General features: G+C 31.5%; 1 long non-coding RNA gene across 1 annotated transcript; it reads left to right on the forward strand.

Annotated features, from left to right (window-relative positions):
* The first annotated feature begins 4061 nt into the window (after nucleotides 1-4061).
* Nucleotides 4062-10738, forward strand: LOC139527839 (uncharacterized). The gene is made up of 4 exons (XR_011665462.1): nucleotides 4062-4191; nucleotides 5774-5930; nucleotides 6547-6624; nucleotides 7942-10738. It is a non-coding gene; the product is annotated as an uncharacterized lncRNA (long non-coding RNA).
* Nucleotides 10739-14716: the final 3978 nt, after the last annotated feature.

The following is a 14716-nucleotide window of genomic DNA, read 5'->3' on the forward strand; positions in this document are numbered from 1 at the left end:
GAACGGGTACATGCGCTCTAATGGGGTCATTTCATCTCTAAGAAGACATTGTTACCACCTGAGACATGGACATAATTGAAAATCCTTTTCTAACAGGTGAAACGTATAAAAAAATGTATTATAAGCGAATAGGTAACGAATAGGTAACGAATAGGTAACAGGGTATTAACCGAGCGCTGGAACGGGTACATGCGCGCTAATAGGGTCATTTCATCTCTAAGAACACATTCTTACCACCAGAGACCTGATCACATTTAAAAAACGATTTATTTCAAGGTGCACCGTATACCCCGCGCATTAAAAGCGAATAAGTAACGAATAGGTAACAGGTTATTTTTCTAGCGCTGGAACGGGTACATGCGCTCTAATGGGGTCATTTCATCTCTAAGAACACATTGTTACCACAAGACATGAACACAATTAAAACACGATTTATTTCAAGGTGCACCGTATACCCCGCGCATTAAAAGCGAATAGGTAACGAATAGGTAACAGGTTATTTACCGAGCGCTGGAACGGGTACATGCGCTCTAATGGGGTCATTTCATCTCTAAGAACACATTGTTACCGTCTGAGACCTGGACATAATTGAAAATCCTTTTCTAACAGGTGAAACGTATAAAAAAATGTATTATAAGCGAATAGGTAACGAATAGGTAACGAATAGGTAACAGGGTATTAACCGAGCGCTGGAACGGGTACATGCGCGCTAATAGGGTCATTTCATCTCTAAGAACACATTCTTACCACCAGAGACCTGAACACAATTAAAAAACGATTTATTTCAAGGTGCACCGTATACCCCGCGCATTAAAAGCGAATAGGTAACGAATAGGTAACAGGTTATTTACCGAGCGTTGGAACGGGTACATGCGCTCTAATGGGGTCATTTCATCTCTAAGAACACATTGTTACCACCTGAGACATGGACATAATTGAAAATCCTTTTCTAACAGGTGAAACGTACAACAAACGTACTATAAGTGAATAGGTAACGAATAGGTAACGAATAGGTAACAGGGTATTAACCGATCGCTGGAACGAGTACATATGCGCTTATAGGGGTATTTCATCTATAAGAACACATTATTACCACCAGAGATATGAACACAATTGGAAATCCTTTTCTAAAAGGTGCAACGTACAACAAACTTTTTAAAAGCGAAATAGTAACGAATATTTAACAGGGTATTATCCGACCGCTGGAACGGATACAAATGCACTTATAGAGTTATATCACCTCTAAGAGCCCAAATCTTCCACCAGAGACAACAAAACAATTGAAAATCATGTTTTAAAAGGTGCAACGTAAGATACACGTATTATAAGCGAATTATAAGCGAGTGATGGAACGAATTAAACAAGGTAATAGCATGCTCCGAAACGATGTACACCCTGCTTACATGTTTAACTCTACCACATTATGTAAGTATGTGCCTGTCCCTAGACAAGAGCCTGAAATTAAGTAGTTATCGTTTGTTTTTGTGTTACATATTTCCGTTTATTTTTTTGTATATGAAATACGGCCGTCAGTTTTGTTGTTTGAATTGTATGAGGTTGTCATTTCTGGGCCTTTTATAGGTGACTACACGGTTTGGGCTATGCTCATTGTTGAAGGCCGTACAGTGAACTATAGTTGATAATTTCTGTGTCATTTTGGTCTAATGTGGAGTGTTGTCTCATTGGCAATCATACCACATCTTCGTTTTTACGCAAGCGCTAACACGGTGATTTCATCCCGTCGAACCAAGATCCATCTTCAAACATACGGACATAAAGCAGTTAAAAGGTAGAACGTATAAAAAACAAGTAAGGAACAAATGCGTATCGAACATGAAGTAAAAGGATCGGTTGAGCACAAACACAAAAAGTCATATAAATAGGTCATAAAAAGATCATTTTACCTCAACCAATTCAGAACTATTACCATATGTAAGACTATTAACAACTAGATTTGTAATTGCTAGCAATAACGAAAGGCACCCCTTCCCCCTATTACCAGGTGAGCGACAGCCATTTTGACAATTCCAAAGTCAAAGAGAGCATCTACAGATTTCTAGTAACATTTTTGCAAAGTTTCATTAAGTTTGAACATTTTGAATTTTTGATATTTTTGCTGTTTCCATGGTTACGGCGGCCATTTTGAAAATTCTAACTTCAAAATCCAACTCTGCCTATGCCAGTTACCATTCCTGTAAAGTTTCATCCAGTTTGCGGAAAATTCTTATTTTTGAAATTTTTGACCTTTTTGCATTGTTTCCATGGTAACAAGACCTATTTTGGAAATTCCAACTCCAATGTTGCTCATCATTACTGTGAAGTTTCATGAAGTTTTGAGCATTTTTAGAATTTTGAAAATTTTGGTGTAGTTTCCATGGCAACATAGTAGTTCCAATGATCGCCAAAATCATCCAACACCTGTATATAGTGGGCACCTACATTGTTTTAAAATATGATGATTCTGAGTTGAAGCATATCCAAACAGTTCACCAAAAACCAAAAGCTCATTTTTTTCACAATTGTGCCGTTTCCATGGTAACGGCAGCCATATTAAACTATTCCATGCCATAATTAAAAAGGGGGAAGGATATTCAAAATCAAATAAGTAACGAATAGGTAACGAATAGGGAATAGGGAATAGGTAACGAATAGGTAACGAATAGGGAATAGGGAATAGGTAACGAATAGGCAACGAATAGGGAATAGGGAATAGGTAACGAATAGGTAACGAATAGGGAATAGGGAATAGGTAACGAATAGGTAACGAATAGGGAATAGGGAATAGGTAACGAATAGGCAACGAATAGGGAATAGGGAATAGGTAACGAATAGGGAATAGGGAATAGGTAACCAACTTGACGCCCATAATTTCTAAGAAGTCTCTAGGTTTTCCCACCTAATAATGTCAATAAAGCTGGAACCTTCTTCTCATTGTCAAGTGCGTTCACTGCAAAATATTGATCCAGTCTTTCAACGTACGAACGTTTCTGTACTATTATCAAACGGCTCTATTTTCCCTTTATATCCTGCCATTCTCCAATTAACCAAGGTAATTTCACAGAAAATTAATTTCGGAAAAGTCCTTTAAATTAAAGACAATTAATGGCTATCCTCGTCGCCAAACTGTTGTGTATTTATAACTGCATTTGGGTTCTTATATATAACACAACTATACTAAATAAACGTGACTGATTCTATAACTACATGTCATTAAACTAAATTATTTCATAGGTACGTACCACAGGCGCTTGGGTCTATGATACAGATTTTTTTTTTTTTTTTTTTTTTTTTATTAAAATATTCAATTTTTTATATTTATAATACATATCTATCACTTCTGTGCATGTCTCACCTAGTTTCGAGTGATTTAAACGACCCAGAGAAAATACCAAATTTTACTATCCATACTTAGTAGTATGGATAGTAAAATTTGGTATTTTCTCTGGGTCGTTTTGATTTAAACGACCCAGAGAAAATACCAAATTTTACTATCCATACTCTGGGTCGTTTAAATCACTTTAAACGACCCAGAGAAAATACCAAATTTTACTATCCATACTTAGTAGTATGGATAGTAAAATTTGGTATTTTCTCTGGGTCGTTTAAATCACTCGAAACTAGGTGAGTAGTATGGATAGTAAAATTTGGTATTTTCTCTGGGTCGTTTAAATCACTCGAAACTAGGTGAGACATGCACAGAAGTGATAGATATGTATTATAAATATAAAAAATTGAATATTTCAATAAAAAAAAAAAAAAAAAAAAAAAATCTGTATCATAGACCCAAGCGCCTGTGATTTGTACGTATGAAAAATTATATTTATTATCTGGTCATGTCCCGCGTTTTTTTTGTAATGTTGTTATAATAACAGTGTATGTTAAGACCAAAAAGTAGACCAGGAAAATACTTTAATATCTTTACTAGTTAATTTCTGGAGATCATGTGTCTGTCATTTATTCTGTTATTCACATCCTTTAAACAATTATATTATATACGCATCATATCAATCTATCAATTAGGATACATTATTTAATTTAGCTTAATAACATATTATTGGTATTTAGTGCGACCGTGAACCTTTCGGTTGTCTCGAGTGTTTTCTATTATAAAAATGTTTAAGTCGTCATGTTGCGGGATTTTCAAATCCGAAAAGAAGAACACACTTCAAATTCAACATGATTTTCGATTTGGTAACCGCATTACTTTAATGTAGATCATTATATATTACATAACCTTACACAATCAATTTACTTTTTATGATTAATCTGATATGCATGCCCAATATATTTTATTCCCAAAACCTTATAAAAAGGAGGGGACATGGTCAAGGTGTCGTGTTATTGTCACGGAATAATTACAAACTGTGCTATAGGTTTTAAGATTATTGGATAATTGACTTGTTCTATAGGTACATGTACCTTACTTACCCAGGTGACACTACGAGTTGTACCCTTGATATTGGTATAAATTCAAATCACAGGCACTTGTTTCTATCCATTTGAAGACCCACTATTAAGGTTCATGTGGACCCTATGGCTAAAATGGCCGTATTTTCACCTCAAAATTTTCTCTGAGTACAGGCAAACCTGTGCATCTGGAAAAGTTTTAAGGCATGGCATGCCCTAGATAAATAGAATTCAAATGCATTGTATGATTTAGAAAATTCATAACTTAACTGGATTTTGCCGTACACTTTTTTTCGTCTCTGCAGAAGATGATAAAATTAACAAACAATTGAGTTTACCTTGATATGGTCCACTCAGGTACACAGTTTAAATAACCAATTATTGTCAGGTATCTATTGTCCATCTTATGTCCATGTCAACTAAAAATGCTCACTTTAAGTTTTACCTGTGGCGAAGTTCTCAAACCTGTTTCCCAACTTAGTTTATTTTGGCACCTTCTGGAGGAATGAAAAAAAGTGCACCGCAAAATCCTGGTAAGTTTTTATTTTTCTAAAACATAAAACATATTTAAAATTCATTTATCTAGGGCATGCCATGCCTTAAAACTTTTCCAGATGCACAGGTTTGCCTGTACTCAGAGAAAATTTTGAGGTGAAAATACGGCCATTTTAGCCATAGGGTCCACATGAACCTTAACGTATATATTTACTAGAAATAATGGTTTTAAGCGGAGAGGTGAAAAAATTAGTTGGGTACCTTCTCGAAAATATACGTTGATAGTGGGTCTTCCAATGGATAGAAACAAGTGCCTGTGATTCAAATGCTTATTGATATATTAAAAGAAGATGTGGTACATGTATGATTGCCAATGAGACAGCTGTCCACAAGAGACCAAAATGACACAGACATTAACAACTATAGGTCACTGTACAGCCTTCAACAATGAGCATAGCTCATACCGCAAAGGCCCCGATATGACAATGTAAAACAATTCAAACGAGAAAACTAAGATACATGTATATGTACATTGTACATGTTGTAACTGAAGATTAATTAGATTAAAGTTAACAATGTGGTATGTTTCCAAAATAAATGCTATCCGCTAAAGACCAACTGATGTTGATCCAATTACTAGCCAAACAAATGATACATACATGTAGGTTACCATACTTCCTTCATTTATATTATGATTATTGAGTATTTTTTTTGAAACATTTCAAACCTTTACATGCTGTTGATATACATGTTACTACAGTTCAGCAACTCGAGTTTAAAAGGCTTATATAAAAGAATTTAAACTTAATATCATTTTGTATGAACATCATGCTATATTTACATTCTCTCAGAAAGTTTTTATTTTACTTAGCTAATAAAGAAGATGATGGATTCCCAAACAGAAATCTTGATGACAGTGAAAAAATTGAAGAATTGCACCAATTGTTACAGAGAATCGATTTCAAGCAGAAACAGATGCTCAAAGATAAGGGAATACAACAGCCATCCATGTTTCTTCACATATAAAGGTATATATTGTATATATATATATATCATGTATATTGTCAGTCTACATTTTCTGAATTTATGATTTTAAAAATCTTTCAAAAGATATAAATGTACATTGTAAGTCATGTAATTCAAATAGAGACGTGCCATTGTCTTTGATAAAAGATAGAGTTACATGTATGCCTTTTTAGTATTATCAGCTTATATACTTACTTAGCCTTGTTAAAATCTATAAATATACCTTATGTATATTACATGTATGTTGAAATGTCTGTCAGAATGTATACATATATACATGTGATCATAATGTTTCAAATAGCCAAACATTGTAATATATATATATATATATATATATATACAACTCGTCTAAACATCAACCCAACAATGTTAGATCTGTAAATTTGCTTTCACAAATTTTTGGTTCTTCCCTCGCCGGGATTCGAACACCAAATTGCCTGCGCTGCAGCCGTCCCGCCAGACATATATATATATATATATATATATTGAGTATTGGGAATCCTGTACACCCTTTCCTTAGACCAAGTTTAACAAATATAATATGAATGTTTAAATTCAACTAATTATCTCCTGGCAATACACAATTATTTTAGGAACTTTTTATGTTTTATTTTGCAGTAAGCAGCTGTTTGTGATGCTTATAGGCATAAACAATCTAGTCTGGACATGTAAAACAGCAGCTGGTTCTATTTTGAAGTAAGCTATTTGGTGATTACATAAATTTGACATGACCAGACCAAGTCTTGGGATAAATTAATAGTACTCATTGTCATGATTGTACTAGCTTTTTATTGTTTTATATATTTTATGGAAAATACTGTTAGTTGAGGCGTGCAAAAATTAATTTATAAGGAGATGAAGTACGGTTGCCAATGAGAGTAGAGACATCTAACAAATAGCATGAATAGAGTCATGGAGGATTGAATTCATACTCATTTTTATTAGAGTGTTACAAAATAATTGCAGAAAAAAAAAACAACAACAAAAATCAAAATAATTGTGTATTTAGTAGAATTAGCCAAATCAAACAATAACTGACTTAACTTGTTTGAAATTTTCACATTTCTATTGTAAATATTATTTTATAGATCAAATAATAAATAGATAAAAGGGCAGTAATCCAGTCTCAGATTTTTGTTTTGGTTATATTGTATACAGCTGATTGTATTTTAATACTATTTACAAATACTTCTTATATGTCAAAAGAAAAAAAATTTGCTGTACCTGATATTGTGATTTATATTGAAATTGATAAAGACAACAAACTCAATAATGTGCTATTCTAATATCAATCTCCCTAGGGAAAAAAGGGGGTGCTACTTAATTTTAGACCTCCATAGTGCCCATAGACACATCAAACACTTGCCAAAATATAAGCCTGAACCCCTGAGGGGATCACACATCAAATTATAAAAGTTGTATATATTCTACACCGTGAATAAGACCAAACAATGATAGAAGGAGTTAGTTTTAAAATATAATTGAAAAACTAAACTGATACAAATCAATATTTTTTTTGATGTTGATAAATAAATCACAATGTGCAATAGTTGTAATAAATTGTTATGCCAGCCTACAATAGTAGAAGGGGTTTATGTTTACTGATCCATGCTTTGTTTGTTTATTCTTTCATCTGTTCTGCTTTAGGTTCAAGTTTTGGTAAAAGTTTTTGGTCAGGATAGTTGTTAATGATGTTAACGACCAATCAACTTAAAAATAAATACATGTGTGCCTTATTTTATGATCTTCCTAAGGATAAATTAATGGTTTTGACCCCAATTTCATGGTCCACTGAAAATAGAAAATTTATCACAACTTCTAGCTATTCTTTTTATAGAGTTATTCCACAAGTTTTTTTTTGGATCACTCATTAGAATATCTTTTAAATATATGATTTTGTTTACAACTGCATTAAGATAGAATAATTGCATGCAGAAAATTATTGCTTTTGTCACATATATATCACTTTTCAATTTAATAAAATTAAACATTTTTTTTATTACTTTATTACAGAAGCTACAAAATAGAGCTAAGGCCTTTTAAGCCAAGAAACTGCCAGTGTCAGAAAAGGACAAACTTAGAAAGGCCATGCAAATTGATTTAATGTCAAGTTGGGACAGTGATTCTGTAGATAAACTCGCCTGATCACAACTGGGATTTGACTGTCACAAGATTTTAAATCTAACATGGATAAACTAAAGTCATTTACTAGACTGTAAATACCAGAGACAGCTGAATGCACAAGGCAAAGAGCTGAGGTCCAAGTAAATCAGAGAGGCCTTGTCACAAGAAATGTACAGAACTTGCATGGGTTTTTACTTAAGGGCATATGACAAAAAATTGAGATATCAATAAAAATTTCTTTAAATTTTAATAAGGACCAATTCAAAGGTACACTTTTGGAATTTGCAAGAACAAAAATACCTTCATGTTTACTTTTGAATTATAGTTGACAGTTTTCAGTTTAAGGGGGGAACGCTTAAAATTAAGTGGTTTGGTTTATTGAATTTGATTATTTTTTAAAGTAAAAAAATGAATTACTGCTCTTTTATTTCAACATTTGCATTTTCTATTAAAATTATTTACAAGTGCAGCATATCGGTGACATCAGATTATGTTATTGTGTTTGGTTAAGCTACATATTTCTTTTTACTTAAACTTTCTGTTGCCTTTTCTAAATAATTAAATGCTGAATAATAATTTGAGTGTGGCTCATTTCAGTGTCTTGTATTTGCTGTCAAGATTTTTCCTGTAAGATTTCACATTATTTATAATCGCTTGGTCAAAGGGAGATAACTTTTTGAATCTTCACATTAGATAATCTGCAAAGAGGATTATGTAAAATGTAAAAAGTTGAAAATTAATTTTATGGTTCAATAAAATCAAAATAAGTTATTGCCATTCATTATAAATAAATTTCTATAAAAAAAAAAGGCTCAAAGATTTTTTTTTTATTTTATTTATATAAATAAAAACAAAGTACACACATCATGCACATGTTGACTTCATAAAATTTGTAAACAAAAAAAATTGAAAATAAAACTAAAACTTTTAACAAATCAGGAGACAGTCAATACACCAAATATATTTATAAACACATAAACTTATTATTTTCTTCAATTGTCCAAGTACATTCAATATTGATAATTTTTTGCTTGACATTACATAATTTTGTTGATAAAAGTTTAATTGTGTGCTATTTTATTCAATTGTACATATTTGAAGTATTACATTACACCTTATTATTTTTATTCTTGCATACAGCATTTGGAATGAAATTTTAATCAATGTTCGAGCAGCAGGATGGTTTTTTTGTCGAGCCTGCAACTTTTGTTGCAGAAAGCTTGACATAGGGATGGTGATCCGGCGGCGGCGTTAGCTAACTTTTTAAAAGCTTAATATTTTAGAAGGTGGAAGACCTTGATGCTTCATACTTTGTATATAGATGCCTCATGTTACGAAGTTTCCGTCAGTCACATGTCAAATGTCCTTGACCTCATTTTCATGGTTCAGTGACCACTTGAAAAAAAAGTTCAGATTTTTTGTAATGTTGAATTCTCTCTTATTATAAGTAATAGAATAATTATATTTGGTACGTGCGTACCTTGCAAGGTCCTCATGCCCGTCAGACGGTTTTCACTTGACCATGACCTCATTTCATGGATCAGTGAACAAGGTTAAGTTTTGGTGGTCAAGTCCATATCTCAGATACTATAAGCAATAGGGCTAGTATATTTGGTGTATGGAAGGACTGTAAGGTGTACATGTCCAACTGGCAGGTGTCATCTGACTTTGACCTCATTTTCATGGTTCAGTGGTTATAGTTGAGTTTTTGTGTTTTGGTCTGTTTTTCTCATACTTTATGCAATAGATCTACTATAGTTGTTGTATGGAATGATTGTAAGGTGTACATGTCTAGCGGGCAGATGTCATCTGACCTTGACCTCATTTTCATGGTTGAGTGGTCAAAGTTAAGTTTTTGAGTTTTGGTCTTTTTATCTAATACTATATGCCATAGGTCAACTATATTTGCTGTATGGAAATATTTTATGATCTACATGTCAGTCGCGCAGGTTTTATTTGACCTCAACCTCATTTTCACGGTTCATTGCTCAGTGTTAAGTTCTTGTGTTTTGGTCTATTTTTTTAAAACTATAAGTAATAGGTCAACTATATTTGTTGTATGGAAGCATTGTTAGCTGTACATGTCTGCCTGGCATGGTTCATCTGACCTTGACCTCATTTTCATGGTTCATTGCTCTTTGTTTAGTTATCTTGGTTAATGTTAAGTTTATGTGACAGTTTTTAATAAAGCTTTATACTTAGGACTATCAACATAATATCAATGATAAGTAAAGAAGGCGAGACATTTCAGTGTGTGCACTCTTGTGAATTTACGAATAATGTTAATCATGTAAATAATATTATGTTTTTTGTTTTTTGCTTTTTGAAGTTTTTAAAATTGACAAATAATGCTAGCAGGGGAGATTATTCATTAATACTTTTATGATGCCAAACTTGAAATTTAAAGGTGCCTATGTTTGCTATTTGTTATTACCCAATTGTTATGATTCTTAAATAATCTATACAAGTAAGCATGTTGATTTGTCAATAACCATTATTTTATTAATTAGTTTGAATTTGATGAGGTTCTATGATGTAGAACTTGACTTTTTTTTTAAACAAAAGTGTTTTTTTATTTGTTTTAAATGTTTTTAAAATTGTATAACAAACTTTTTGACATTTTATTTTAATTTATCACCAAAACAACTCTAATTTGTCAGTATCTGAATAAAATTAATTTGTTAGATACTTTGTTTCTTTTATTGAAGTATATACAAAGGGAGATAACTCAAAATTGTTTTTTTTATTATTCTGACCCGATTAGAAGTGATGAAATTAACTATGCCCAAGACAGGATGACAATAAGAAAATGCTAGAAATTGTTGTGTATGGTTATGCTTTGTCCAAAAGATTTTTGTTATCTCCTGATTGTATATTGCTGCCATTGTCAAAATCCAAATCACACATAGAGATAACCTTGTCATATAGTTTATATCTGGTGTTTGTGTTATTTGTATGTCTTAGATTCTAACTCTTCAAGTTCTTATATAAATTCAGATGCATTGCCATTCTTTACATATAGGTAAAGGCATATTTACAAAATGGTATTGAGCTTTGCAAATAAGTGACCTGTATTCGTTGGATTATTGTTTAAGTTTCATCTTAAAAATACAGTCTTCAATGTTACTGACAAATTATACATTTGCACATTGCCATTTGAAACCACAAATATTATTCTACTGTAAATACACAGAGCAGCAATCCATGCCTTTCAAGTCTAATTCTTGTAAACATGGATCAGAAAAGTTGGAGGATCAATTTTATATGTACAGTAGCTACAAAGTTATCACCATTGAAAATTCCTGTTTTTCCTAATTTTTGTTTTTTTTATTTAATTAGATATTTCCAAACCAGATATTTGGGTTAAAGTAAAAACAAATCCCCAGCATCCCTTTTCCAAAAAAAAAAAATTTTAAAAGCAGAGGGAAAAATTCTGTCTTTTCTTTATTATTCATTTGCACTATTGTTTTGTAAGTAGTTATACAGGATTATATTGACTTTAAATTGCATTAAATTTGATGGAAGTTCTAATTTAAATAAGTCATAAACAAGAAATTTATTTGAATTTACATGTAATTAAATTACATAATTAATCAAATTTAATTTATATTTAAAATTCTTTAAATTTGAAATTTATTGAAATTTAATTTATATTAAAAGATCTTTAAATCTCAAATTTATTCAAATTTAAATTATATCAAAACTTCTTTAAATTTGAAATTTATTGAAATTTAATTTATATTAAAAATTCTTTAAATCTCAAATTTATTCAAATTTAATTTACATAAACATTTCTTTAAATTAGAAATTTATTCAAATTTAGTCTATACTTAAATTCTTTAAATTTGAAATTTATTTAGATTTAAAAATACCTTTAAACTAGGTTGAAATTTGGGAATTTATTTGCAATATTAAATTTAGTTTAAATCTATATTAAATTAGAAATTTTCCAGCAAAGTAAATGCATAATATTTTTTGTAATTTGAAATTTAATATGCATAACATATGCATTTAATTTTTTATTAAATGCATCATTTCATGCAGTGTATGAATATGTATCAACAATTTCAAGGTTACAATCTTGCAAAGTAAAAATAAAATTCTGTCTCGTTTTTCTTTTACAAAAAATCATAACTTTAGTTTTATTAACATTAACCTGTAGTTTCCATATATCACAATATGATTGAAAAATGTCTAGAGCTCTTTGCATACCTTCCATACTTTCAGACAGAATGACAGTGTCATCTGCATATAAAAAAAAATTAATAATTTATAAAAAATGTGCAATTCACTTTCGAGCTTCTCTTTAATAATATTAAGAGGTTCACCGTATAACTGGCTGAAATAACTTTCTAGATCATTAAGAAATATAGAAAAAAGAAACGGTGATAAATTTTTCCCCTGCCTTACACCAGTAAGACAAGGGAAAAATTCAGACTGGTCACCATTATACTGAACGCAAGATTTAATATCATGGTACATGTTAAAGATAACCTTAAAACATTTACCTTTAATCTCACAATTTTGTAATTTTGTCCATAGCCCCGATCGCCAGACAGTGTCGAACGCCTTCCGAAAGTCGACGAAAGTACAATAAAGCTTCTTGCCAAACGAAAAATATAACTCAATTAGAGTATGCAATACAAAAATGTTGTCAACTGTTGAATATCCTTTCCTGAAACCAGCTTGGTTTTCGGAGATGAGACTCAACTCGTTAGCAAAAATATTTAATCTAGAATTTATAACAGACGTAAATAATTTCCCTAGGCAACTGATAAGTGTGATTGCCCTGAAATCATCAGGGTCAGACGGGCTACCCTTGTTTTTAAAAACAGGTTTTATAATTCCACTGGTCCAGCTTTCTGGAATAATACCAGTATCTAACACTAAATTAAAAAGCTCACAATATATAGAAATTAACAATGGAGTTGAATATTTCAAATGTTCATTTAAAATTTTATCTGTACCTGGAGCTTTGTTATTTTTCAGCTCCTTTATTGCATCAGATATTTCTAATTCTGTTATTTTTCCATTTAATAACTCATCATATACAGGATTTTCACAAATACTATCAATATTTAAACTAAAATCTCCCTCATCATCTTTACTTGCATTTATATTTTTAAAATATTCAAAAAAAGTGTCAATCTCTACCTGTGGGTTATCTTTTCTTTTACTTGAAAATTTGTGAAGTGTATTCCAAAATGCTTTTGTGTTTGTTTTTGATAATGATCGAAGCTCGTTTGCGCAATTTTCTTGGTATTTTTTATAACTCTTATTAAGAAGTTGTCGGTATTCTTTAGCCTTCATATTCATCAGTGTTTTGTTCTCAGCAGTCTTAATTTTTTTGTATTTCTTTCTTGCTCTGTGAAACTCATCACGCATAATCTTGCAATCTTTTTTAAACCATGGTTTGTTTTGAGTTGATCTTTGACGCTGTTTACCCGCTGGTCCAAATGCTGTTGAAGCCGTATCTAAGAGTACATTTCCGAGTTCACTAATTAGGTCATTGACCTGTAGTGGTGTAACGGATTCCGTTTGAAAATTTTGGAGGGTGTGTTGGATTAAATTCAATGCATCCGTGTCATCGCTGAGTACCTGTGTAAACTCGTGTGCCTTGTTTGTGTTCCATCGAACGTAAGTGTTGTTTTTCTTATTTTGTTGATCAGTGTAATTTTTGTGTGTAATGGCAATGCATAAAGAAAGATGCATCTGATTATGAACATCAGATAGTGTAAGATCAAAGTCAAATATTTCAAATTCCATAACTAGGTCAAACACATCAGGTGACAAAATAAGGTAATCAACAAGACTTGCGTCTTTACAAGTGTTTTTTCCAATAAATTTATCCTGATGCAATCTACCATTTGCAAAACATAATGAACATCGTTTGCATAACTCTATTAATTTTCTGCCATAATTGTTAACAATAATTTTGTCCTCACTATACCTTTCAAGGGGAATACCCTTTTTAATAAAGTTATTTACACACAATGTATTTTCATTCATAATTTCAGATGCATTAACAATATCTAACATATCAAACAGATTCTCGTCTATTTCAACAATATCACTCATATGTCCTGTTCTTGGGTTAAAATCACCAACAAGAGCAATATTATTTATATCATGAGAAAAAAATAGAAGTTCTTCTTCTATCTCAGTGAATGCTTCTTCTGAAGAATATTTCGAATTTTCAGGAGGGATGTAAATACATCCAAATAGAAATTTATTGCTCATCAAAGTTTTAGTATAATTTAATGAAAATTCCACCCACTGAACAAATTCTGAGTCTGACTTCAAAAATTTCAGGCAGTCAGAAAGTGATTTTTTAAATACAACGACTATACCTCCTGACTTTTTCACAAATTTTCATCTATTTTTTGCAAAGTAACTGTAACCATCTGGTAATTTTAACTCGTCAAACTCATCAATTTTAGTTTCAACAAATATCAGAATATCATAATTTTTAATCAATACATCAAAATCTGGATTTAAAAGTTTTGATTTGATACCACATACATTTGAAAAGGTTATTTTCAAGGTATTATGAATGTCAGTTAAATGACCGTAATCAATGTCTGATGCGTTGTCCTAATAATCTCCACCATTATTGGGTAACGGTTCACCTGGAATTGTAGGCGGGGCTTCACGATGGGTGTCA

Source organism: Mytilus edulis, chromosome 6 (genome assembly GCF_963676685.1).
Source record: "Mytilus edulis chromosome 6, xbMytEdul2.2, whole genome shotgun sequence".
Taxonomy (NCBI): Eukaryota; Metazoa; Mollusca; class Bivalvia; order Mytilida; family Mytilidae; genus Mytilus; species Mytilus edulis.